The following is a 27,282-nucleotide window of genomic DNA, read 5'->3' on the forward strand; positions in this document are numbered from 1 at the left end:
CCTTTTTCTTGGAACTTTCCTTTTTATTCTTTGATTAAAGTCTTTTTCCTTTACTTACATCCTCCATTAAGATGTCTCAGTGTCATTTAGGGTGTTAATTGAGAGGAGGTTTAAGCTCATCAAGGCGATTATAAGTGATAGTTAAAAATTTCTATATATGGTCTGTGCTGGAATCAGCACAGTGGGGTGCCATTTTTCTTTTATCTAACTGACATTGGTAATAATAGATAAAATTATTACTAAATCGCAGCTGCAGAGATGATATCATGATTTTTTTGTGTAATCTTTGATGAAAAATTAATTTTTGAGAGGGATAATTTAAAATGATTTAAATAGTATTATACTGAAGTCCTTGCTGATAATTAACACCAATCTTGTCAGAAGTGAATTCACTTTTGCAGCTGTTTCTAAAGATACCTAGAGTATGTGTAACTTTTCTGCAAGTGAAATTATAGTGTTTGTACTTTATTTTTACTGTGCAAGGACCATTAAAAGGAATTAAGTTGAAGAGGAGCCTTTGTTCTTCCGGGCCCGGGTTCCGTTTTGTTCATCTAATTACCTATGTTCAGTGTACTAGGAGAGTGATGGATTTCACAGAACTTTAGAATCTCAGAGCCCAAAGGAACCTCAGGGGCTATTAAATCTGACCCATACCTGATTACGTCTCCTCATTACAACCAATGGACATTAAGCTTCTGCTTAAAGATCTCTAGTGATAGAAAAACTTCTATGTCTTGAGGAAGCCCACTCCACTTTTCATCAGCACTAATGGCTCAGAGGTTCTTCCAGACATTAAGCCTAAATCTGATTTTTGGCAGCTTTTGAACATTGTTTTTAGTTCTGCACTTTGGGCCCAGGCAGAATAGTTCTGATCATTCTTTTGAATGATAACTCTTCAAATACTTGAAGTCAGCCCTACCACCTCCTTTCCCACCTGCCGGCCCCTTCCTCCACCAAGCCAACCATATACAAAACAAGAACAGAACTTTTTTTAACGGCTAAATATTACCAACTTCTTCAATTAAGCTTCACGCAACAATTTGTTAATTCCTTCACTACTATGACCTTTCTTCTCTGGTCACTCTTTATCTTTATAAACATGGAGTCCAGAATTGTACACAATACTACATATATGATCTTACCAGAGCAGCATACAGTGGGACAATTTCTTATCTTATTCTAGATTTTAAATGTCTGAAATCAAAGATTGCACTAGCTTTCTCAACTTTCTCTCTCTCTTTGCAGAGAAGTGTATCCACAATGGAATCTATGTAACTGTGGATAGCCTTTCAATGTTCTCTCCATAAACATACTGGTCACTTGATCAGTATGGACTCCAGTTGGTAAGACAAATGACTGACCACAAAAGTGTCTTCATCATTATCAGGATATCACTTTTCTTCCTTCACCATCTACTTTCATCCCAGGTGGGGGGGGATGCTTTAATGAAGAACAGCTGAAAATAGAATTTCCGTCATTAATTTCATCATGTTTTAAATGACAGAAGTGGAGTAGAGTTGTATGTGTGTGTGTGCATGTGTGCATTCATGTGTGTGTGTATGTGTATGAGAGAGAAAGAGAGAGAGAGAGAGAGAGAGAGAGAGAGAGAGAGAGAGAGAGAGAGAGAGAGAGAGAGTCCTATATATAGAGACCTGCAGCAAAGGTTAAAAAAGGAAATATGATGAAATTTAATAGAGGGAAAAATTTGAATGAGAATATGGGAAAGCCTCATCTTAGTCCTTTTATCTTCAGATTTTACTTTCTTCTTTTTTAAAGAACATGCTGATCTCTGACAAGCTGTAACATTCCAGTTATTCATGCCAACTGCAGTATCTGCCACTCAGTATTTCTTCCCTTCAAATTTTGTGCACAGGTTGAGGAATTGAGGAAGAAGAGAGAGAGGGATGGATGTCAAAAATTGACACAGAGACTTTAAGAAATTTTATTTTGTTACTTTGGGTTCATTCAAATAGCATTTTTCTGGTCAGCTTCTGAAGCGGAGGAAATACTGTTTTGCCTAGATGCAAATATAACTGCAATATTATTTCCTGAGGGGAAAGAAGTCCCAATTGTAAATATAGTAATTATTTTAGGTGGATTCAGAGCAAGAGGGAAGTCATGGTTTTGGTTATATTCCTATGAAAATATAGTTGTCAATTTAAATGTTTAGCTCTTATATAACTCATAGATTTAGAGAATAGCAGAACAAGAGATCTTAGACATTATCCTCTCATTTTACATATGAGGACATTGAGTCAAATCAAGTCAACATACCTTTATTAAGCTTTCTTTTATGTTCCAGGAACTGTGTTAAGCACTGGGGATACAACAAAAGGCCAAAAATAGTTCCTACTGTCAAGGAGTTCACAGTCAAATGGGGGAGACAATGAAAACAACTCTACAAATTAAATATATAAAAATATCAATTATAGATAATCTCATGGGGAAGGCACTACAATTAAAGAATACTAGAAAACAAACTTCTTGTAAAAATTGAGATTTTAGTTGAGACTTGAAGAAAACCAGGGGGAACCAGGAGGCAGAGATAAAGAGGGAGAGAATTCCAGGTCTGGGGGGCAGCCAGTGAAAATGCATGGAGTCATGAATGACTCCATGCATGGAGTCAGTGTTTTTTGCAAGAGGAATCATGAAATGGAGCATTTTGCACAAGAAACAGTAAGAAGATGAGTGCCTTTGGATCACAGAGTGTATAGATAGGAATAAGATATAAGATGATTGGAGAGAAAGTACAGGATCAAGTTATGAAGGGCTTTATAGGCCAAACTGAACATTTTATGTTTACTTGTATAGGTAATATGGAAACATATCATTGTCCTATTCAGTAAATGCCAATACTGATCTTCTAAAAACACATCAATTTGATAGCTGAGTGGAGGATGGACTGGAGTGGGGAGAGACTTGAGGCAGAGACGCCAACAAGAAAGCTGTTGAATATGCTCCCAAAATGATTTCCCAACCTGGCCCCAGTATATCTTTATAACATAATTGGACAAGACATTCCCTCCCACACTCTCTGATACTGACAAATAGGCCAGCCCTCAATGCCTCACACAGAACACTCCCATCCCTAACCTTTGTGACTTTGAATGCACTTTCTCCTCAATTCTACCTCATAGAATCCTTTCCTTCCTTCAAGACACAGCCCAAGTATCATCTTCTACACGAAGCCTTTCCAGATGCCTCTACTAATGCCATCCCTCTAAAGTGACTATGGTTTTGTTAAATTGGTTCTTTTTATATTGATTCTGCATATACTTATATATTTCCTTGTTGCTACCCATTATAATGTAAGCTTCTTTCAAGTAAGAATTATTTTAAACAGAGACCTAGGAAAGACCTTAGTTGAAAAAGACCCATGGTCTCCCATTTCATCTGAGTCATCTCTAGTCATCTTGATCTATGTCTTGCCACTGAACCCAGATGGCTCCCTAGAAGAAAGAGAGGCTGGTGACTTTGCACAGCCCTGCCTTACTTAAATCCAATTCATTTGCAAGTCAAGACCTTCCTGATGTCATTGATCCTTTTCTAAATTGAAGGACAAACAGCAACATCATTTCATTTAGCATATTTGTATCCCTGATACCTAACATACTTCTTATCATATGCTCAATAAATGTTTGTTTATTGTTTTATTTTCCCAAAATCATGCAAGTAGTAGCAAAGACAGGATTCAGACCTGTGCCTCTGACTTCAGATGCAATGGTCATGACTTTTGACACCACATTCTAGGATAGTTTCCCTGTATTTCCTACTCTTTAAGGAACCCTGTTCATATATCCCGTAATTTATATAATACTTGTAGCTTTTTGGATTATTTTTCATTTTGTAGAGAGGAGGAGTTAAGAAGTCACAGGAGAAAGCCAATGACTTGCTCATTTAGAAGCAGGGAAAGCAAAGAAAATCAGTTGGTAGTCTGTGTCTTGAGCGTCAAGAAAAAAAGCACACGTTGACAAGCCTTTAAAAAGTATCCATTTTGCTTAACAGTTTTCCTATTGATCCTAAATTCATTTACAGCTTTTCAGTGCAATTCTCATAATCTCTGGGGTGAAAAAGATGTTCAAAATGATGGAGTTGATATAGATGTCCTCCCACTTCCTTATCTCCATAATCCAGCTTTCTCTAGAATTTTAGGTCTTTTTTTTTCATGTCAAATGAACACTGAATTCATTTGACTGCAACTTTGATTTATTATGTTATCCATCTGAAATAAGTAGTTTATTTTTAGATACCTCTTAGGGCTTCTCTTTCTTAAATCCTTGAACTATTTTCCCCCATATCTACTTGTTGAAATCCTATCCAATCTTCCAAAGCCCCAAAACAAAATCCAATATGATCTATTCAAACAGTATTTTGAGAGCCTGAAAAATAGGAAATGGAAAGAGAAAAAGACATCAATTTGGACTAGCATAATCTCTTAAAGAAATTTAACCAACATAGAACAATTGCCCCAAGGAGTAACTCCAAAGAATTCAGAACCCATCTCAGCCTTGATCTCCAGAGAATTACAGTTACAAGGGTTACATTAGTTTAGGACATGGCCTTCCTTTCTGGACATTATTCCCATTAATATACTCATTATTCAAGTCAAACTGTCCTAGTTACTGTTCCCTCAACTTTACATTTGATTATTGACCTCTCTTCCTTTTCACAGACTATTCTGTGTACCTGGTATGAACTCTTTTGGCATTGTTGTTTTTCAGTTGTTTCAGTTGTACTCTACTTCTCTGTGACCCCATTTGGGGTTTTCTCAGCAAAGATACTGAAAGATAATGAAGTGGTTTGCTATTTCCTTCTCCAGCTCATATTGCACATGAGAAAACAGAGACAAACAGTGTTAAGTGACTTGCCCAGGGTCACATAGCTAGTTAGAGTCTGAGACCAGATCTGAACTCAGGAAGATGAGTCTTCCTGACACCAGGCCTAGCAATCTGTCCGCTGTGCCACTTAACTACCCCAGCACCATATTGTGAATATGCTGTATCCACTGTGTCACCTAGCTGCCCCAATTCTTTTCCCTTCTTCACTCTTAGGCTCCTTAGTTTCCTTCAAGGTTCACCTCAGTTGCCATCTCCTTAAAGAAATATTTTCATGATGCCCCTTGGAGCTTTCTCCCTCCTCAAATTATTTCTTACCTATCTGTATAAATATTTCATCCTTTCATGTCAGTAGAATGTAAGCTCCTTGAGGACAATCATAGCTTTTCCCCCTTCTCTCCTTGTATTCCCAATGCCTAACAGAGTAGGCAGTAAGAAATATCTGTTGTTGTCTACATGTAGTTGTATTGGAATCACATTGATTTAGTTGTTGAAAAGATGTAAATTAATTTATGAATGTTGTAGAAAAAGTTGATAGAAGATTATGTGAAATATCAACTCACATAGCCAACCAAAACAAATTACCATAAGAGCATTTATAGATGAAATTGAAAAGAAGACCACACATAACGTGGAAAATAAAACCAGTCCTCTAGTATTTCTGTACAGATTTATTTCTGTCATCAATTGCAGCTGAACTAACATATTTGAACTTGAACATCTCACTTTCCCATGTGTTATGTAAGGAAGTAGAAATGGTATTTAAGAAAATGAAAGTAGATAGACTATCTAGAGCACACAGCAGAGAGGAAATCTGGAAGTAAAGATAATTTCAAAAGCAGTGAGGTTTTGATTTTCAGCATAATGAAGGGGAGGAAGCCCGTTGATTTAAAAAAAATATATTGATAGTACTATAAATCAAGAGAACAGTAGTAACTACTCATTCATGTGTGCACTTTTTGACTTCTGTAAAAATAGTTCTGATAATTATGTCCACACCTAGTGAGGATATTCTTGATAGAAATGTGAGACAGAAACAAAGCAGGTACAAAGGGTTTTCTCTAGAAGACCATGTCTTTACAGTCACATAAATGATTAAAACATTTTTTTTAAAAAAGCAGACTCATTAGAGCAAAATGTAAACTTAAAAACTTTTTTTCCATAAGGTGTATGCTATGTATATCTTAAGACCATGGCTAATTCTTAGACAGATGTAACTTCTGAGATAACTTTAAGCCATGATTCTTTGCTGTTCAATTTTAAGGGAGGCATGAACATAAAGATATATACCTGCAAAAAGTGTTGGACACAATCATAGCAAATGTAAAGTAGTTTTCAAATGGAAGATACAATAATTATAGTTGCTGGTGTCTCTTGGGATACTCTTCTGTGAAGATGGTGGTGCAGAATTTAGAAAGCCACACGTGATAGAGCCTTTTTCAGTGTGGTCTATGACCACACAAAAGAAATTTACCTTATAGTCTACACAGAGAAAAACAACAACAAATAATAATGATAATAAAAGGATGGAGGATACCTATTTTCAGGTTATCATAGGTAGCTTTATGGAAAACTCATTGAGTTAGCACATCCAAGTATGTATTGAACAGGATCTGCAAGTGGAGAATGAGCTATGTCTAGAACTAAGCAGGAGGTAGAAAATGAATAGATTGCATTTTGGAAATTGTATGACACTTTCAACAACCTCCAACTGATTCTTATGTAGGGGAAAAATTAAAATACAAATATTATAATGTGATGCTATGGGTCTGAGATATTTAATAAAATAAAGGACTTTCAAGCAACCATGATGAAAAGACCAGAGCTGAGTAGAAAACTTGACTTTCAAATACAAGATTCAATAGAAGCATTGAAAGGTAAACATGCAAGAGAAATTGATAGGTATTTAAAAAGGTAAAATTTTAAGAATTTTGCTATTATTAGGGTAGTTATAAGGATTCTCCATAGAAAGAAAATAGGGGAATAAATCAATTATATGATGCTTTGGGAAAAGGAGAAAGGAAGAAGAAGAAGAAAGGGGGAAATTATCTCATAGAAAAGAGGCACACAATAAAGGTCAATGAGGGAGCAATATTTAAACTTCATTTACATCTAAATCAGTTCAAAGAGAGAATGTATGTATGTTATCTATCTATCTATCTATCTATCTATCTATCTATCTATCTATCTATCTATCTATCTATTTATCTATTTATCTGTCCATCTGTGTGTAGGTATGTATGTTCACACACACACATGCACACACACTCAATTGGCAATAGAAATCTATCTTAACCAAAAAGAGAGTAGGAGGGAAAGGGGACAAGAGAAACAAGGTAAAGGGTATTATAGAGGGGAAATCAAATAAAAGAAGGTAGTTGTCAGAATCAAAACAGGCTTAAGAAAAGGAATGGGGGAGAGAGACAGACAGACAGACAGATGGACAGACAGGGGGACAGATAGACAGAGAAAGAGACAGAGACAGAAGGATAAATAGAAAACAGGATGAAGGGAAATGTACATACAGTTAGTAATCATAAATGTGAATGTGAATGGAATGAATTCACCCATAAAGTAGAAGCAAACAGCAAAATGGATTAGAAACCATAACCCAACAATATGTTGTTTACAAGAAAGATACTTAAAACAGAGATACACAAAGAGTTAAAACAAGGGGCTGGAGCAGAATCTGTTATGCAGAAATGAAAATAGCAGGGGTAACAATCATGATCTCAGGGAAAGCAAAAGCAAAAGTAGATCTAATTGAAAGGAATAAAGAGGGAAATGACAGTTCACTAACAGGAACCATAAACAATGAGATATTTGCAATACTAAACATATATTCCCCAACTGGCATAGCATTTAAATTCTTAAGGGAAAAGTTAAATGATTAGATGAGGAAATAAACAGTAAAACTACACTAGTGGGGGACCTCAACCTTCCCCATCAGAGCTAGATAAATTTAAATATAAAATAAATAAGAAAGAATTCAAGGAGAATTATAGAGTTTTAGAAAAGTTAGATATAACAGAACTCTGAAGAAAACTGAATGGGTACCTTCACAAAAATTGACCATGTATTAGGGTATAAATACCTCACAAGCAAATGCAGAAGAATCAAAATTATTAAGTGCATCCCTTTCAGACCACAATGTAGTTAATATTTCATTTAATAAAGGGCCATAGAAGCATAGATCAAAAATTAATTGAAAACTAAGCAATCTAAGCCTAAAGAATGAATGGGTTAAAGAACAAATCATAGAAACAATTAGTAATTTCCTTAAAGAGAATGGCAACAATGAGACAACATTCCAAACTGTGTAGATGATGCCAAAGAAATACTTGAGGGAAAATTTATGTCTCTAAGAGTATAAATCAATAAAAGAATAGCTAAACCAGTGGTTAATTTGATTTTAAAAAAGAAAAAAAAATGAGATTACTAGTATCAAAGATGAAAGGGGTGAATGCACCACCAATGAAGATGAAATTAAAGCAATTATTATGAGTTATTTTGCCCAATTCCATGTCAATAAAACTAACAATTTCAGTAAAATTGGTAAATATTTACAAAAATGTAAACTGCCCAAATTAACAGAAGAAGAAATAGAAGATTCAAATAATCCTATCTTAGAAAAAAAATTGATCTGACTATCACTGAGCTCCCTCAGAAAAATATTCCCAGAACCAGATGGATTTACAAGTGAATTCTATCAAATATTTAAGGAAGAATTAATCTCAATATTATATAAAGCATTTGTAATAATATATAAAGAAGCCCTACCAAATTCTTTTTATGACACAAATACGTTTCTGATACCTAAAGTAGAGCAAAAACAGAGAAATGAAACTATGATCCAATTTCTTAATAAATATCAATGCAAAAATTTTAAATAAAATAATAACAAGAAGATTATAGCAATATATCACAAAGTTTGTATGCTATGACCAGGTGGGATTTATACCAGCAATGCAGGACTGGTACAATATTAAGAAAACTACCAGCATAATTGATCCATATCAATATAAAAAAAAAGAACAAAAGAAAGGAGAAACCCAGAAATCATACAATTCTCTCAATAGATATAGAAAAAGCATTTGACAAAATACAATACCCATTCCTATTAAAAACACTAGAAAGCATAGGAATCAATGGTACCTTACTTAAAATAAAAAGTAGTAACTATCTAAAACCAAAAACAAGCATTAAGTAATGTAGATAAATGTGAAGCCTTTTCAATAAAATAAGGGGTGAAGCAACGGTGTACATTATCACCACTATTATTCAATATTTCATTAGAAATGCTAACTAGCAATAAGACAAGCAAAGGAAATTGAAGGAATTAAAAAAATACAATAAGGAAACAAAATTATCAATCTTTGCAGATAATGCAATGGTATACTTAGAGAACCTTAGAGAATCAACTGAAAAACTAGTTGAAATAATCAACAACTTCAGCAAAGTTCCAAGACATAAAGTAAACCCACACAAAGCATTAGCATTTCTATATGGTGCCAACAAAACCCAGCAGTGAGAGATATAAAGAAAAAGTCCATTTAAAATAATGACAGACAATATAAAGTAGTTGGAAGTCTACCTGCCAAGACAAACCCGGAGATTATTTGCTGTGCGTTTCTCTGATAAAGGACACCTTTCTCAAATATATAGAAAATTGAGCCACATTTATAAAAATAAGTAAATGGTCAAATAATATGAACAGACAGTTTTCAGAAGAAGTCAAACTTTGCAATAATTACATTAAAATGCTCTAAATCACTATTGATTAGAGAAATGCTAATTAAAACAACTCTGAGATATCACCTCACCCCATCAAATTGGCCAACATGGCACAAAAGGTAAATGACAAACATTAGAGGCATATATAAAAATTGGGACACAAATGTTGGGAGAGTTATAAACTAGTCCAACCATTCTGGAGAGCAGTTTGGAACTGTGCCCTAAGGGCTATAGAGGTGTGCATACACTTTCACCTATTAATATCACTACTAGATCCATATCCCAAAAAGATCCTTGCTATTGTTTGTCCTTTGTTCTTGAAAAGGGCCATAACATCAGAAAGGTGGGTCCACGACAAGCAAACAAATTGGATTTAAGTAAGGCAGGCTGTGTAAAATCACCAGCTTCACTTTCTCTTCAGGAGGCATCTGTGTCCAGTGGCAAGGTATAGATCAGGATGACTGGAGATGACCCTGGATGCAGTGGGAGACATTGGCCTTCATAAGCTAAGGTCTTTAACAGGTGTCAGTGTGACTGAGGCAATGCCCATTTCGTGACTAAATCTAGGTAAGAAATGAGGCAAAGAATAGCCTCTTTTACCTACTCAAAAAAAAAAAATCAATCTGGGAGGGGAAGACCTCAGGGTTTCTGACCAGAACAGAAACAATTGTTATTTACATTCACTCTGAGACAATCAGGGCCCAGACAATGACCAAGTGGGGCTTGGCCTGGGACCTATGGTTGACCAATCAATGAGAGCCAGAGTGATTTGGATTTAAGGCATGGTCCTTAAGAAAGAAACTGCTTCTACCAATGCAGGTTGGCATATTTTCTTGAACTTATAGTCTTAAAAAGGATTCCAGAGCACTGAGAAATTAAATGAATTGCCCAGGGTCCCACATCCACATTTCAAAGATGGAACTGGAAGCCAGGTCAGCCTGGTTCTGAGGCTGGTTCTCTATCCACCATGCAACATTGCCTTTTTATATTTCTCTTGAGTCTTGCATTTGAAAGTCAAATTTTCTATTCAGCTCTGGTATTTTATTAAGAATGCTTGAAAGTCCTCTATCTCATGGAATGTCCACTTTTCCTCTGAAGGATTATATTCAGTTTTGCTGGGTAGGTGATTCTTGGTTATAATTCTAGCTCCTTTGCCTTCTGGAATAGCATATTCTAAGCCCTCCAATCATTTAATAGAGAAGCTGCTAAATCTTGTGTTTTCCTGATTGTGGCTCCCATGATACTTGAATTGTTTCTTTCTGGTTGTGTGCAATATTTTCACCTTGACCTGGGAACTCTGGAATTTGGCACTAATATTCCTGGCAGTTTTCATTTTAGGATCTCTTTCAGGAGGTGATTAGGTGGATTCTTTCAATTCTTATTTTATTCTCTGGTTCTAGAATATCAGCGCAGTTTTCCTTTATAATTTCTTGAGAGATGATGTGTAGGCTCTTTTTTTGATCATGGCTTTAAGGCAGTCCAATAATTTTTAAATTATCTCTCCTGTACCTATTTTCCACGTCAGATGTTTTTGTAATGAGATATTTCACATTGTCTTCTGTTTTTTCATTCTTTTGGTTTTTAATTCTATTATTTGTTTTTTTTTATTTGTCATAAAGTCATTAGCTTCCATTTGCTCTACTCTAATTTTTAAGGAATTCTTTTTTTTTAAACTTTTTTAGTCTGATTTCTTATTTTATTTTTTTAATTCTTTTTTAAAATTTTTAGTTTTCAACATTTACTTCCACAAGATTTTGAGTTCCAAATTTTCACCCCATCTCACCCCTCCCCCACCCCAAGATGGCATACATTCTGAATACCCCTTCCCCTAGTCTGCTTTCCCTGCTATCAGTCCCCCTTTCACCTTCTATTTTCCTGTAGGGCAGGATAGACTTCTGTACTCCATTTCCTGTATTTCTTATTTGCCACTTGCATGTGAAAACACTTTTTTTTAAACATGTGTTTTTAAAACGTTGGGTTCCAAATTTTCTCCCTTCCTCCCTCCTCACCCACCCTCATTGAAAAGGCAAGCAACTCAATATAGTCTATACATGTGCAGTTATGCAAAACACTTCCATAGTAGACATGCTGTGAAAAACTAACTCTATTTCCCTTGATCCTATTCCACCCTCCCATTTATTCTATTCTTTCTTTTGACCCTGTCCCTCCTCAGAAGTATTTGCTTCTGATTAACCCCTTTCCCAATCTACCCTCCTCTCTATCATCCCCCTACTCTCTTGTCCCCTTTCCCTCCTATTTTCCTGCAGGGTAAGACAGATTTGCATACCCAATTGAGTGTGTATGTTATATCCTCCTTAAGTCAAATCCTATGAGGATAAGATTCACTCATTTCCTCTCACTTTGCCCCGGTTCCACTCCACCGTAAGAGGCTTTTCTTTTCTGTTTTTTTTTTGTGAGATAATTTACCCCATTCTACCTTTCCCTTTCTCCTTCTCCTGGTATAATCCTCTTTCACCCCTTAATTTTATCCTCCAGATATGACCCCTTCATCTTCAAGTCACCCTGTGCCCTCTATCTATCTATCTATCTATATACATACATATACTTTTTCCCTCCAACTACCCTAATACTGACAAAGGTCTCATGAGTTACAAATATCATCTTTCCATGCAGGAATATAAACAGTTCAACCTTAATAAGTCTCTTATGATTCTTCTTTCCTGTTTACCTCTTCATGTTCCACTTGAGTCTTGTATTAGAAAGTCAAATTTTCTATTCAGTTCTGGTCTCTTCATCAAGAATGCTTTAAAGTCCTCTATTTTAGTGAATTACCATTTTTTCGCCTGCAGGATTATACTCAGTTTTTCTGGGTAGGTGATTCTTGGTTGTAATCCTATCTCCTTTGGTCTCTGGAATACTATATTCTATGCCCTGCAGTCCCTTAATGTAGAAGCTGCTAAATCTTGTGTTATGCTGATTGTGTTTCCACAATACTTGAGTTGTTTCTTTCTGGCTGCTTGCAATATTTTCTCCTTGACCTGTGAACTCTGGAATTTGCCTACAATATTCCTAGTTTTCCTTTGGGGATCTCTTTGAGGAGGAGATTGGTGGATTCTTTCAATTTCTATTTTGCCCTCTGGTTCTAAAATATCAGGGCAGTTTTCCTTGCTAATTTCTTGAAAGATGATGTCTAAGCTCTTTTTTTGATCATAGATTTCAGATAGTCCAATAATTTTTAAATTCTCTCTCCTGGATCTATTTTCCAGGTCAGTTGTTTTTCCAATGAGATATTTCACATTCTTTTCTAATTTTTCATTCTTTTGGATTTGTTTTACAGTGTCTTGATTTCTCCTAAAGTCACTAGCTTCCAATTGCTCTCTTCTAATTTTTAAGGAAGTATTTTCTTCAGTAATCTTTTGGACTTCCTTTTCCATTTGTCCAGTTTTGCTCTTTAGGGCATTCTTTTCCTCATTGGCTTTTTGGACCTCTTTTGCCATTTGGGTTAAGCTATTTTTTAAGGTGTTAGTTTCTTCAGTATTTTTTCGGGTCTCCTTTAGCAAGCTGTTAACTTGCTTCTCATGATTTTCTTGCATCACTCTCATTTCTCTTCCCAGTTTTTCCTCTACTTCTCTTACTTGCTTCTCAAAATCCCTTTTGAGCTCTTCCAAGGCCTGGGACTGATTCATATTTTTCTTCGAAGTTTTGGATGTAGGAACTTTGACTTTGTTTTCTTCTTTTGGTTGTATGTTTTGATCTTCTTTGTCACCAAAGCAAGATAATATAGTCTGACTCTCTTTGCGCTGCTTGCTGATGATCCCAACCAATTACTTGAGTTTTAAACTCTTTGTTAAGGTAAGAGTCTGTTTCCAATGTGGAGAATGTACTGTCCCAAGCTTTGGGGCTTTGTACAACTGTTTTCAGAGATACTTCTAGGGACCTGAAAAGTGTCAGTTCTTCCAAGGTGCTGTGATAAGGGGCGAGGTGTTTCCTCTCCACCACCAGAACAAGCTCCACCATGCCAGCGCTCCTCCTTGCCCCAGGACCACCCCTCAGAACTGTGACCCAGATTCAAGCACGGGCAAAGCAAGAGATTCCTGCCTCAGCCCTGACAAGTAGATCCTTGCAATGCCCCTCTGATCAGCCACTTGATTCCCCCACAGTCTGTGGGCTGGGAGCTCAGAAGGCAGCCACTGCCCCTGGGGCAACTGAGATCTAGCTTCTTCTCTCATCGTAGTCACAAACTTTTCCCACTGACCTTCTAAGTTGTCTTTGGCGTTCGTGGGTTGACAAGTCTGGAAACTGCCATAGCTGCCTGCAATTCAGTCCTCCGAGGCCTGCTCCAGGGTTGGTGCAGCCTGCGTGCCCACACCAAACTGCGCTCTTCTCCCAGCCCGGTGCGATATACCTTTACGATCAGCTATCCAGGTTGTCTTGGGCTGGAAATTTGTTTTACTCTGTTTTTTTTTGTGTGTGTTCTGCTGCTTTAGAATTTGTTTAGAGCCATTTTTTATAGGTATTTGGAGGGGTTTGGGGGAGAGCTCTAGCAAGTCACCGCTTTCCCTCTGCCATCTTGGCTCCACCCCTCCAAGGAATTATTTTCTTAAGGGAGCTTTTAGATGTCCTTCTCCATTTGGCCAATTCTGCTTTTTAAGACATTCTTCTCCTCATTGGTTTTTTGGACCTCTTTTAACATTTGACCTAGTGTGATTTTAAAGGTGTTATTTTTGTAAGTATTTTTAATGTTTCCTTTACCAAGCTGTTAACTTCTTTTTCATGATTTTCTTGCATCACTCTCATTTCTCTTCCCAATTTTTCCTCTACCTTTTTTACATGATTTTCAAAATACTTTTTGAACTCTTCCATGACCTGAGACCAATTCATATTTTTCTTGGAGGCTTTGGACGTAGGAGCTTTGACTTTGTTGTCTTCTTCTGAGTGTGTGTTTTGATCTTCCTTGTCACCATAATAACTTTCTTCAGTTAGAGCTTTTTCTGTTGTTTGCTCATTTTCCCAGCCTATTACTTGAATTTTGTTTGTTAAAGTAGGGCTCTGTTTCCAGGGTGGAGGGCTCACTGTCCTCCACCCCCTTCTGGAGTTTTGTGCAACTGTTTTCAGAGATACTTCTAGGGACCTGTATGTTTTCATTTCTTCCAAGGTGGTGTGATCTAAGGAGAGATGTTTACTACTCTCCTGGCCTATGCTCTGCTCAGTGAATGACCACAAGCATTTTCTTCTGCCCTGGAATTGTGGCCAGGTTCGCTGATTCACTGCAGCTTCAAGCTATTCTGTGCTAGTGCTCCTCCTTAGCCTGGGAATACCACCCAGGACTGTGGCCCAGATCTGAGTATGGGCAAAGCAACCAAGTCCTGCCTCTGTGCTAGCAAAGAGATCCCTGTAATCTCTCTCTGACCAGCCACTTGGGCCTCTTACCATCTATTGAAAGGGACCTATTAGGACAAAAATATTTATAGGAGCTCTTTTTTTGTGGTGGCAAAGAATTGGAAATTGAGGAAATGCTCATCAGTTGGGGAATGGCTGAACAAGTTGTGTTATAGAATTGTTTCAAAATATTATTGTATTATAAGCAATAATGAACAGGTTGGTTTCAAAAAAGCCTAAGAAGACTTATATGAATCCACGCAAAATGAAGTGAGAAGAATCAGGAGAACATTGTGCATGATAAATGCGATAGTGCAAGGATAATCAACTTTGAAAGACTTAACTATTCTGAGCAATACAACGACCCAAAACAATTCTAAAGGACTCATGATGAAAAATGCTATCACCCTCCAGAGAGAGGAAACTGATAAACTCTGAATGCAAGTGAAGCATACTTTTAAAAAATTTATTTTTAAATTGTCATTTTGTTTATGTTTTCTTTTGCTATGTGCCTACTATGGAAATGTTTTGCATAATTTCACATGTTTAATTGATATCAAATTGGATGCCTTCTCAAGGAAGTGGGAGAAGCAGGAGGGATGGAGAGAATTTGAAATTCGAAATTAAAAAAAAAGATTGTTAATTTTTTATATGTAAGTGGGAAATATTTAGCAAGATAAATTAAAAAAATAATTTTTAAAAAGAAAGTGACCCAAAAGGCAATGGAGAAGCACATAGTAGCAGTAGTAGTAGTAGTAGTAGCAGTAATACATCATTTATGCTTTAAGGTATGGAAAGTATCATATATATATGAAGGAATCCTCACTGCAACCCTGTGAAGTACAATATAGAAGTATAGAACCATAGGATGTTTAAACTGGAAACAACCTTTGATATTATCTAGTCTAACTAATTTTTTTTAAATTTCTTTTTGTTACTAATTTTAAAAAGTTCCACAAACACAAGCATTTTAGTTCATAAAGATCCAAAGAAGGTTATATATGAAACAATGAACTTCTGATTATACAGTAGGTTTTAATGTTTATATTAAATCTAGCAAAATAGTATAGCTTTTTGTTTTCTTTAGTGTATTTTAAATGCTTTATTCATTCTGTTTTCTTTGTTTTTTTTTTAACCTCTATCCCTATTCCCGCATTTGTCTTCTTATAAAACCCTCCATCCTCTTACAAATAAGTGTAGTCATGCAAAAGAAATCTACACATTGGCTCTATCTGAAAATATTTGTCTCTTTCTACACCTCTAGCTTATCATCTCTGCCAAGGTAGAGGAAGTATGATTCATCACTAGGCTTCTAAAATCATGATTTGTCACTGGTCTGATTAGAATTCTAAATGGTTTCAGAGTTGCTTTCCTTTACGTGTGTGTGTGTGTGATTCAGGGAGTGTGTCATTGGGAATGCCATTCTTTGAGAATATGCAGTGTTCTGCCTGCTACCAATGTAGGTGTGATGCTTGCTGATGAAGAATATCTGCTTTTTGGCATTCATAATGGAGGGACCTCTTCTCAACTTCAGAGCATATACAGGTATTCTATGTTCTATGATTATTTCCTGCTTACTTACTGATGGTGAGGAAAAGCTGTTTTGTTGGCTGCTGAATTGGAACTGAGTGATGATACAAAAGATGCCCAAAAAAAAGAACTCGATCTTTTCCTTTTTCTGATAGTGGTATTGGGAATGGACTTCCTCAGAATCTCTGAGTGAAGAAGTGGCCTCTGGCCGTCTCTTACCTGAAGCCACCATAAGCACACATAGAGACTATTTTTTTTCTTTTTCTGCTATATCTATTGTTTCCTGCTCTTAAGTGAAGGAGTATTGGAAATGGCTATGAATCTGTGAGCTTTGAAAGGTCAGAAGAGTAAACCATCAGAAATCCATGAACTAGAGACCATGCCACAATTTGTAGCAAAGCCTAGTGATGACCACTGTCCCAGGACAGACCAACTTGATGCTGACTAGCAAACTAAATTAAGTCAACAAGCATTTATTGAGTGTCTACTATGTACCAGTCATTGCAATAAATGCTAAGAATAAAAAGAAAGCCAGAAAACAGCCCCTTCTCTCACGGAGCTCACTGTCTGATGGGGGAGACAAAAAGCACATAGTTAAAAAGAAACACAATATATACAGGATAAATTCAAGATGACCCCAGAGAGAAGGCATTAACATTAAGCAGGACTGGGAAACACTTCTTGCAGAAGGTGGAATTTTAGCTGAGACCTAAAGGAAGCCAAGAGGTGGACATGAGGAGGGAGAGATTTCCAGGGATGGGAATAGACAACCAGTGAAAATACCTGTAATTAGAAGATGGAGTATCTTGTCTGAGGAACAGTAAAAAGAACATTGTCATTGGGTTGCTGTGGGAATAAAAAAGTAGTAAAATATAAAAAGATGAGAAAGGTAGTAAAGAACCAGGTTAAGAAGAGCTTTCAAAGTGAAACAAAGGATTTTATATTTGATTCCAGAAACAATATGAGGGTTTATTCAGTAGCAGGATGAGAAGGTGTTTTAGGAAAATGAATTTGATAGCCAAGTGGTAGGTGAACAGGAATGGGGGAGAAACTAGTGCAATGAATTAAAACCAAGAAAAACATCATTGCCTGCAGAAGTGGGCAACTTTTCCAGTAGCTATGACATATTTGAAAGTAATCTTGGAGTGAATAATTTGTACTACCTGATTTATGTATAAGTTAATTCTCTTCAAGAACAGATTGATAGTAAAGATAGTTCCCCCACACCCCACTCCAGTTTAGAGATAATGTGCTTCTGTATTTATTTCTGTGTTATCCATAACATTTTAGTAAATATTTCTTTATAAAATCTAGTTACTGTTTACCAGTTATATTGATCTTGAGGTGCTAACCAATAGGCTCAATCAATGATATAAGTGAGATACTGTCATTGGTTGATGGAAATTTGGGAGGATACAACAAAATGAGAACTCATACTAATTTTATTAAAGCAAGCCCTATAATTACTTAGGGTTACCCCTAGCATTCCAAGGAAAATGTAGGTAGCCAGACTCTCTCTGGGATCACAACTTTACTAATGTAAGTGTGAGTTGGGATAAGGATCCAGAGTCTCTGCATAGGCTACCTATTAGTTGTTGTGGTCCTTGTACAAATTCCTCTCCATGTTCTGCTTACTTCCCTCTGAATCATTCCCAATTTCCCAAGTTTCTCTGAATCATACATATTCATTGTTTCTTATGGCTTGATGTATTCATGTGCTATGTGTATAGTTATTTATTTACTATATCTCATTCATCCATTCTTCAAATGATGGTCACTCTCTGTTTTCAGTTCTTTGCTATATCAAGAATTGTTATTTTAAATATTTTTGGACATGAGTCCTTTCCTTCTGTCTTTAATATCATTGGTGTAAATGACTTAATAGAATTACTGGATCAAAGGGCGTGTGTAATTTGGTGACTTGGGCTCTAATTCTAAATTGTTTTTCTGAGTTGCTGTGCCACTTCTCAGCTCCATCATCATTGCATTCATGTTCTTTTTCTATTATACGCTGTCTGACAATTGCCATTTGTTTGTTTTCATCTTTGCTAATTTGAATCTTAGATAGAATCTCAGAGTAGCTTTAATTTTTGTTCCCTTTTTATTAATGATTTTATATGATTGTTCATAGATTACATGTCTTTATTGGAAAACTGTCTTCTGACCCATTTTACAAATAAGGATTTTAGAATCAGTGAGGTTTAGCATCTTATGCAAATTGACATAAATTACACAAAGGGAAAATCAAGGTCTTTTGATGGAGTATTTGATCTTGAAAAAATCCTTGTCATCATTTAGTCTAACCCACTTTGTAGATGAGCAACTGAGGTTTAGCACAGTGCAATGTTCTGTCCAAGTTGACATAAATGGTAAAGGGGGATAGTCAAATCCAGAATGTATGAGCGCATTGCCTTTAAAACAACAATAACAACAACAACAACAACAACAAAACAAAATGAACTACATCATCCTTAGCAAAAAACTGGAAAGAAAATAATTATCCATTGATTGGGGGAATGGATAAACAAGCTATGTACCCCAAATATGATAGAATAGCACTGTACTACAAGAATGACAAATGTGAAAAACTCAGAGAAGCATAGGAAGACATAAGACCTTATTTGTATGAAGCAATTTGCAGCAGTGGGGAACTATGGGTAAGGAGTAGTCCATATACTGATGCAGTTTATGCATTAATCCATTTTGCTAAGTATTTTCCTTTCTTTTTTTATCCTTTTGGTCAAGAAATGGCTTATTGGATAGGGAAATGGGAAAGATATATTCAGAAATACAAGAACAAGAGATATCAATACTAACAATAACAATAATAGCTAACGTTTATAAGAAACTTAAAAGTTTGCATAATGTAGAACATAGGATCTCATGTTATCCTTGCAATAGCCCCAAGAGTTAGGTGCTATTATTTTCCCCATTTTATGATGAGGAAAATGAGTCTGAGAGTTTAAGTGCCTTGCCCAGGGTCACACAGCTAGTAAGTCCCTGAGGGAGGATTTTAAAAAAAACTATGTCATATTGCTTTCTCACTAATAAATATTTGCTGTAATCAAATTATTTTAGTGTTCATATGGGAATCTGCTTATCAGTGTTGGGTGATAGAGCTCTTGTCTATGAGTTAAAACATTTGGGAAGTCAGTTTCATACTGAGATTAAGTTCCTAAGTCTGAAAAATAAAGGAATTATATTAAAACTGCTTCTAGCTCTAATGTTTCTTGGTTCTTTAGAAGTATGAGACATTGCATTGTAGTAGAAATTCTGTGGACTTGGAGTCAGCAGGGAATACAGTTCAAATTCTGACTCTGACAATAGCTGCGTGATCAGGGTCCAGTCACTTAAGCCCTCATTTATAAATGGAGACAATTTAGTTCCCTGTTGTACATACGTCCCAGAACTGTGAGGAACAATTGAATAAATGCCTCTCAAGCGCTATCTAAATCACAGGTGCTGATTTTCATTCTAAATTCCCTTTCAGATCCCAAATCCAGTGATGCTAAGTGGAGTCAGCTGTGATGATTTTCTTTGAAATCTTTATTTTGTAAGCAAATGTAGAAGGGAAAAGAGGGTAAATTGAGAAAGTGGCCAAATTTTGTGTCGTCATCAGATCACAATCCTTTTTTTTTCCTCTCTCTTCCTAGTTCAAATCAACCTAGAGAGACTCATCTGTGTTGAGACTTGTCCATTTAGGAGGACAAGCAGGACAAGTAAAGCCTCTGGTTAGAGAAAGGAGTGTTAAGCTACTGTAGAAAACCTATAATGCAAGACCTATCAATCATCAGTTCTATAAGAGCATGCCATTGGAATCAGGCATTGCAGTGCCTGGCATAAAGTAGACATAAATGCTTATTGAGTGAATGATTTGTTGGTTAGAAGGCAATGAAAGTAAGAGGGGATATCATGTCTTTGTTCTTAATATTAAGGCCCTTTAACAGAAATATAGCTGAAGAAGGATCTCTTTTACTTTCAAAAACAAGGAAAGTTTGGCTGGTTTAACCTGGGAGAATACCACCTGGACGGCAACTGATTCAGTATGTACCAAGTTTCCTATCATGAGTTTTGCCTTTGCCACTTACGTTGCTTGGAAGTAAGGTCCTAGAGTGGGAGGTACTATGTTTCATTTAAATTTTGTATCTACCCTAGCGCCAAGCATAGTGCTCCCCATATGGTAGTCAATTAAATATTTGCCGAATAGAAATGAATTGAGCAAAGGCTAGTTTAACCATGTGACTTCTCTTATTCCATAAACTCCAGTGGCTCTCTATTGCCTCTCAGATCAAATATAAACTTCTTTTAAAACCCATCACAACCTGCCGCCCACTGCTCCCTCCACAGACACGTTTCCAGTCTTAGTACACATCACTCCTCTCTGCATAGTCTGTGATCCAGTGACTCTGACTTCCTTGCTAATCTTCACACAAGATACCCTATCTCCTGACTCTGGCTATTTTCACTGGCTGCCCTCATGCCTAGAATTCTCTCTCTTCTCATCTCCACCTCCTGACTTCCCTGGCTTCTTTCCAACCCCAGATCAACTTCCATCTTCTGTAAGAAGCCTTTCCCAATACAATTTAATGTTAATGACTCTCCTCTGTAATGATCTCCAACTTACCCTGTATTACATCCTTTTTGCACATCATTATTTGCATAATGTCTACCTCATTAAACTCTGAGATCCTTGATAGCAGGGACTTTATATAGCCTTCCTTTAGATCCCTAATGCTTAGCACAATGCTTGGCATACAGTAGGTGCTTAATAAATGTTTGTTGATTAACTTGACTTAAGAGACACTATAGCTCAATTCCTCCCAAAAGGAGACAATTCCATTTTGGAAGAAGAATGAAAAGCACAGATAGAACATTGTTGGTCATGGTGTTCTGAGTTTGTCTGGGCAGGTCATGTGACCCACTTGTTTGTAAGGCTCTGAAATCTTTTATAGGAAGGGTGTGGGCTTAGTGGGAGGTGGTTTTGGCTTTAGAAGTAAGCTCAGAAGCTCAGGCAGATGGTGTTGGCAAATGAGTTCTTAAGCTCCTGCCATGCAACACATCACTGTGGAGGTGGCTAGAGGAGCTATGAGGTCATGAAGAGGCAGCTGGTGGTATTCATACTGTATGTGTCTCCTGAGCAATCAAAAGTAGTACATCCCTCAAAGAGAGAAGAGACACTATCTTTGAAGCAAATCAAACTCAGCCTGCCTTGACTGTGGGAACCAAGGAAAAGACGTGGGAGATGGAATGCTCAAAGGATCACAGTCTCATTCTGGCTGCCTTCAGGCAAACACCTCCCTGTGACTCTGTCAACTCCTTATGATGGACTTGCCCACACAGGTTCAAACCATCCAAGGTGATGGCTGAACTTGTCTTCCTTAGGCCTCTAATCTTCAATGACTGTATCTTGTTTACCAGTGCCTTGGCCATCTTCTTGCAACTTTAAAGATACTGGACAAATGCAATCATATTCCAAGTCTCCCCAGAGCTGATCTGGATGTTGCACTGCCTTTGATTGAATAAGGGTGTGGAAAAAGATGGGAATACAGCCCAAAGAGATTAGCTTGAGAAATGAAATGAAGATTAATCATTTCAATCTCCACAAGGAAAGGAGTTTGATTCAATCTATATTAACACCATTGGTGGTGTGGCTGGAATGCTGTTTGTTATTGAAAGAAAATATCTCTCTAGAGGGAAATGAGGGGCATTTTTTTCTTTCAGTCTGTTTACTACTTGCCTTTTTGGGGATTAATCCTAGATATGAGAAATAAATATTTGTTGATTGATTAATTCACCAACTGTGCTATCACATAGTCTCAGAGTTTCAGAGGATCTTAGACACAGTCTACTCCAAGCATATCTGAAACAGGAGTCCCTTATACAATATTGATCACAAGTGGTGCTCACTTCTCAGCTTGAAGATCTCCAGTATTTTATGAGATAGCCCATCCATTCCACTTTTATACAGCCCTAATTATTAAGAAGTTTTCCTTTATACTGATCTGGAATTGCAATTCTGTACTCTTCGGTATAGCAAAACAGGTCCACCATATTTCTTCCACACAATAACTCTTCTAGTTCTTAAAGTTATTATAGCTATGATGAACACTAAAGGTTTTTGTTTTTGTTTTCTCTCTCTCTCTCTGTCTCCACACACATACACACACACGCACACACACACACACACTCACACACACACACACACACACACACACACACACCTCAATACTAGGTGGCTCAGTGGATAGAACCCTGGGCTTAGAGTAGTAAGACCTAGGTAAAATTTAGCTTCAGACACTTACTAACCGTGTGACCCTGGACAAGTCACTTAACCTCTTAATACACTGGAGAAAGAAATGGCAAACAACTCCAATATTTTTTGCAAAAAAATAAATAAATAAATAAAACATTTATAGCATGGTCCATGACATCAAGCTAGAGTCAGACACAACTGAACAACTGAACGACAACAAAACTCACTGAATAAAGAAAGTGATAATCTTACTTTGCTCTCACTAGGGGATGTTGAATGAGACAATGTTTTTAAAGTGTTTAGTACAATGCCTAGTATATACCAAGTGCTATATAAATACTTATTCCTTTCCCTTCCCCTTCTGTACAGAATTCTGTGCACACATTTTAGAAAGGCTAGCACATTTGGAGTACATTCAGAAAAAAATAGTAATAAGAATGGTGAGGAGATAGGAAACTATGTCATATGAGAATCTCTTGAAGGAATTGGGGATATTTAGCTTGAAGAACAGAAGACAGGTGTGTGACTGCAGGTGTCATCAAGAGGGCTGATGCAGAAAATGGGTGCCTGTGGATTTCCTGGGTTCCCCTTCCTCAACTCCCTGGAGAGTTTTTTTTTTTCCCCTTAGCTTGAATCTGAAGCAAGAAACAGGAAGATGGGTGGAATGCGGGAGGTGATAGCTGAGGAAAAGAGATAAAGGAAAGCAAAAATGGAGGAAGGATCATGGACTACCACTGGGAGGTGGCAAGTGGCTTCAAGGAGTCATGAGCTCGGGTGTTACGGAAGCTTGTGGGACTGGTTGGGGAATTGTATTCAAAGGAGAGAAATCATTCATTTTAGACATTTTCTAGAAGATAGAAAATACTTTTTACTTAGATTCTTTTGAGCCTCAAAATGAGTCACACTGTGGGAGCTAGCAGGGTGAGTCAAGTAGCAGCAATTAATCCCTTGGCCATAGGACCAGATTTGAAAAGAACCCACACCCCCAGAAAGGAGGAGGCTGTGGCTGTGGGTAAAGAGAAAATCTGATCCAAAGAGAGGAGTGAACCCAAAAGGTAGCTCTGCCCACATAAAGATGGGATGAAAGGGAGTAAAGTTACTAACAGCTGGAATAGGAAACTGAGGCAGACAAAGATTTAAGTGACTTACCTCACATCACAAAACTAGTAAATATATGAGGCCAGATTTGAACTCCTTTCTTCCAGACACAACATCTTCCTGGACAGTATACCAGCACCATGCCAGGAGACTGAATCACTTCCGTTTGATACCAGACACTGACATCCTTTCTCGAGCTAAATTGCCAAGCTTTCAAACTCTATTGCAGAGAGCACAACTCTGAGGGACTGCCCATGTTGTTTGAATGCCAAACATACTTTTGTCTAAAAGACTATTATATGGAAAGCTCACATAAGGGCTCACATGGTGATCAGAAAAAAATGATACAAGGACACTTTCAAGGTCTTCTGTTAAGAACTTTGGAATTGATTGTATGTCATGGGAGACACTGCAGGACTGCCCAGTATGGCGTATCCTTATCAGAGAGGGTGCTGTGCTCTATGAGCAAAGCAGAATTGGAGCAGCTCAAAAGAAATGTGCAGACTTAGAGAATCTACCCCAAATGTTCATGTGGACTATTTGTACCCAATCTATGGTAGAGCATTCTGAGGTCATATTGGTCTGATCAGCCACAGTCAGACACACTGTAACTTGACTCTAACATAGTGACGTAATTTTGGTCCTCTTCAAGAACAAAGGACAATAACCAATTAGCACTCTGCTCACTATGCCATCTAGTTTCTTAGGAGACTTCTGATCCTCTTACTCCCTGTCCTGTGCTCTTTCTACTACACCAGACACCACTTAAGTGCCTCTCTGAATTTGACTGGCACATATGTAGGTGAGAAATATTTACTGTACAAGTCAGAGGTAGAAAAAAACTTCTGATTTATATGAGACAAAGTATTCTCTTTTTATGTGCGTATCTGTTATAAAACAATACAATAACAGAGTCTCAAAGTTAAAGTCCTCCAATGTAGGGAAGTCCTTTATTGCCAGAAGCACCCTATTCCTCTTTTGAACAACTCTAATTATTAGGAAGTTGTCCTCATGCCAAGCTTAAGTTTGCTTTTTTACACCTTTTTTCCATTGCCTCTAGCTCTTCCCTCTGTGGCTAAGTAGACAAGTCTAATCCTGTTTCCAGATAAACACCTGCAAAATATTTTGAGAAAGAATATTTCTTGCTTTAGTCTTCTCATTTCTAGACTAAGCATCCTCAATTTCTTCAATCAATTCTTGTGTGGCTTGAACTTTAAGTCCTTCATCACTCTGTTTACCCTTTTCTGGATTACCCTCTCTAGCTTATTAATATCCTTAAAATGTAGTGTCTGTGATTGGCTACAATAATATAGTCATGCTCAGAGTAGAACAGAATATAGCATCATGGTACTTTGTAAAGAATAACTTGGGGGGAGGGGCGGAGACAAGATGGAAGAGTAAAAGCAGTGACTTGCTTGAGCTCTCCCTGAAACCCCTCCAAATACCTGTAAAAAAATGGTTTTAAGAAAATTCTAAAGCAGCAGATCCCACAAAAAGAGAGTGAAACAAATTTCCAGCCCAAGACAACCTGGATGGTTGATTGGAAAGGTATATTGCACTGGGCTGGGAGAGGAATGCAGTTCAGCATGGGTACACAGGCCTCAGTGAACCTGGAACAAGCCTCAGAGGACTGAATCACAGGCAGCTGTGGTGGTATCCAGACTTCTCAACCCATGAATGACAAAGACAACTTATGAGATCAGTAGGAAAAGTCTGTGTCTCTGGTGAGAGAAAAGCGTGGTGCCAGCCGACCCTGAGCATGGCCCTGGGGTAGCGGCTGCCTCCAGAGCTTCTGGCCCACAGACTGAGAGGGAATCAAATGGCTGATCAGAAGGGGATTACAAGGATCTCTTTTTTGGTGCAGGATTCTCTTGCTTTGGCTGTGCTTGGATCTGGGTCACGGTTCTGGGTGGAGGTCCTAGGGTGAGGGGGAGTGCTGGCATGGTGGAGCTTGTAGTGGCTGTGCAGAGAGAATCCTCCTCACAGTTCCAAGACAGAAAAGAGTACTTATGGTCACTCATAGAGCAGAGCACAGGCCAGGAAAGTAGCAAACACCTCGTCCTTGATCATAGCACCTTGCAGGAACTGAAAATTTACAGGTCCCTAGAAGTATCTCTGAAAACAGCTGCACAAAACCCTTGAAGCTTGGGACAGTACATTCTCCACACTCGAAGCAGACCCCTACCTTAACAAAGAGCTTATGAGCAAACTGCACCAAAAAAAGTCAGACCATAGAATCTTTCTTTGGTGACAAAGAAGATCAAAACATACAACCAGAAGAAGACAACAAAGTCAAAGCTCCTACATCCAAAGCTTCCAAGAAAAAATATGAATTGGTCCCAGGCCATGGAAGAGCTCAAAAAGGATTTTGAGGAGCAAGTAGGAGAAGAAGAGGAAAAACTGAAAGTGGTACAAGAAAATCATGAAAAACAAGTGAACAGCTTGCTAAAGGAGACCCAAAAAAAATATCGAAGAAAGTAACACTTTAAAAATACCCTAACCCAAATGGCAAAAGAGGTCCAAAAAGTCAATGAGGAGAAAAATGTCTTAAAAAGTAAAATTGACCAAATGGAAAAGGAAGTCCAAAAGATTACTGAAGAAAATACTTCCTTAAAAATTAGAATGGAGCAAATGGAAGCTAGTGACTTTATGAGAAATCAAGACACTGTAAAACAAATCCAGAAGAATGAAAAATTAGAACGCAATGTGAAATATCTCATTGGAAAAACAACTGACCTGGAAAATAGATCCAGGAGAGAGAATTTAAAAATTATTGGACTATCTGAAAGTCATGATCAAAAAAAGAGCCTGGACATCATCTTTCAAGAAATTATCAAGGAAAACTGCCCTGATATTTTAGAACCAGAGGGTAAAATAGAAATGGAAAGAATCCACCAATCACCTCCTGAAAGAGATCCCCAAAGGAAAACTCCTAGGAATATTGTAGCCAAATTCCAGAGTTCCAAGATCAAGGAGAAAATATTGCAAGCAGCCAGAAAGAAACAATTCAAGTATTGTGGAAACACAATCAGGAAAACACAAGATTTAGCAGCTTCTACATTAAGGGACCACAGGAATGCAATATTCTGGAGGGCAAAGGAGTTAGGACTACAACCTAGAATCACCTACCCCGCAAAACTGAGTATAATCCTTCAGGGGAAAAGATGGACATTCAGTGAAATAAAGGACTTTCAAGCATTCTTGATGAAAAGACAAGAGCTGAATAGAGAATTTGACTTTCAGATACAAGACCCAAGAGAAATATGAAGAGGTAAACAGGAAAGAGAAATCATAAGAGACTTATTAAAGTTGAACTGTTTACATTCTGCATGGAAAGATGATATTTGTAACTTATGAGTCCTTTGTTAGTATTAGAGTAGTTGGAGGGAAAAATTATGTGTGTGTATATGTATATCTATATATCTATATATATAGATATATAGATATAGATAGATAGATAGATAGATAGATAGATAGATAGATAGATAGATA

This window comes from Vombatus ursinus, unplaced genomic scaffold, assembly GCF_900497805.2.
Source record: "Vombatus ursinus unplaced genomic scaffold, bare-nosed wombat genome assembly UNPS02007284.1, whole genome shotgun sequence".
Lineage (NCBI taxonomy): Eukaryota > Metazoa > Chordata > Mammalia > Diprotodontia > Vombatidae > Vombatus > Vombatus ursinus.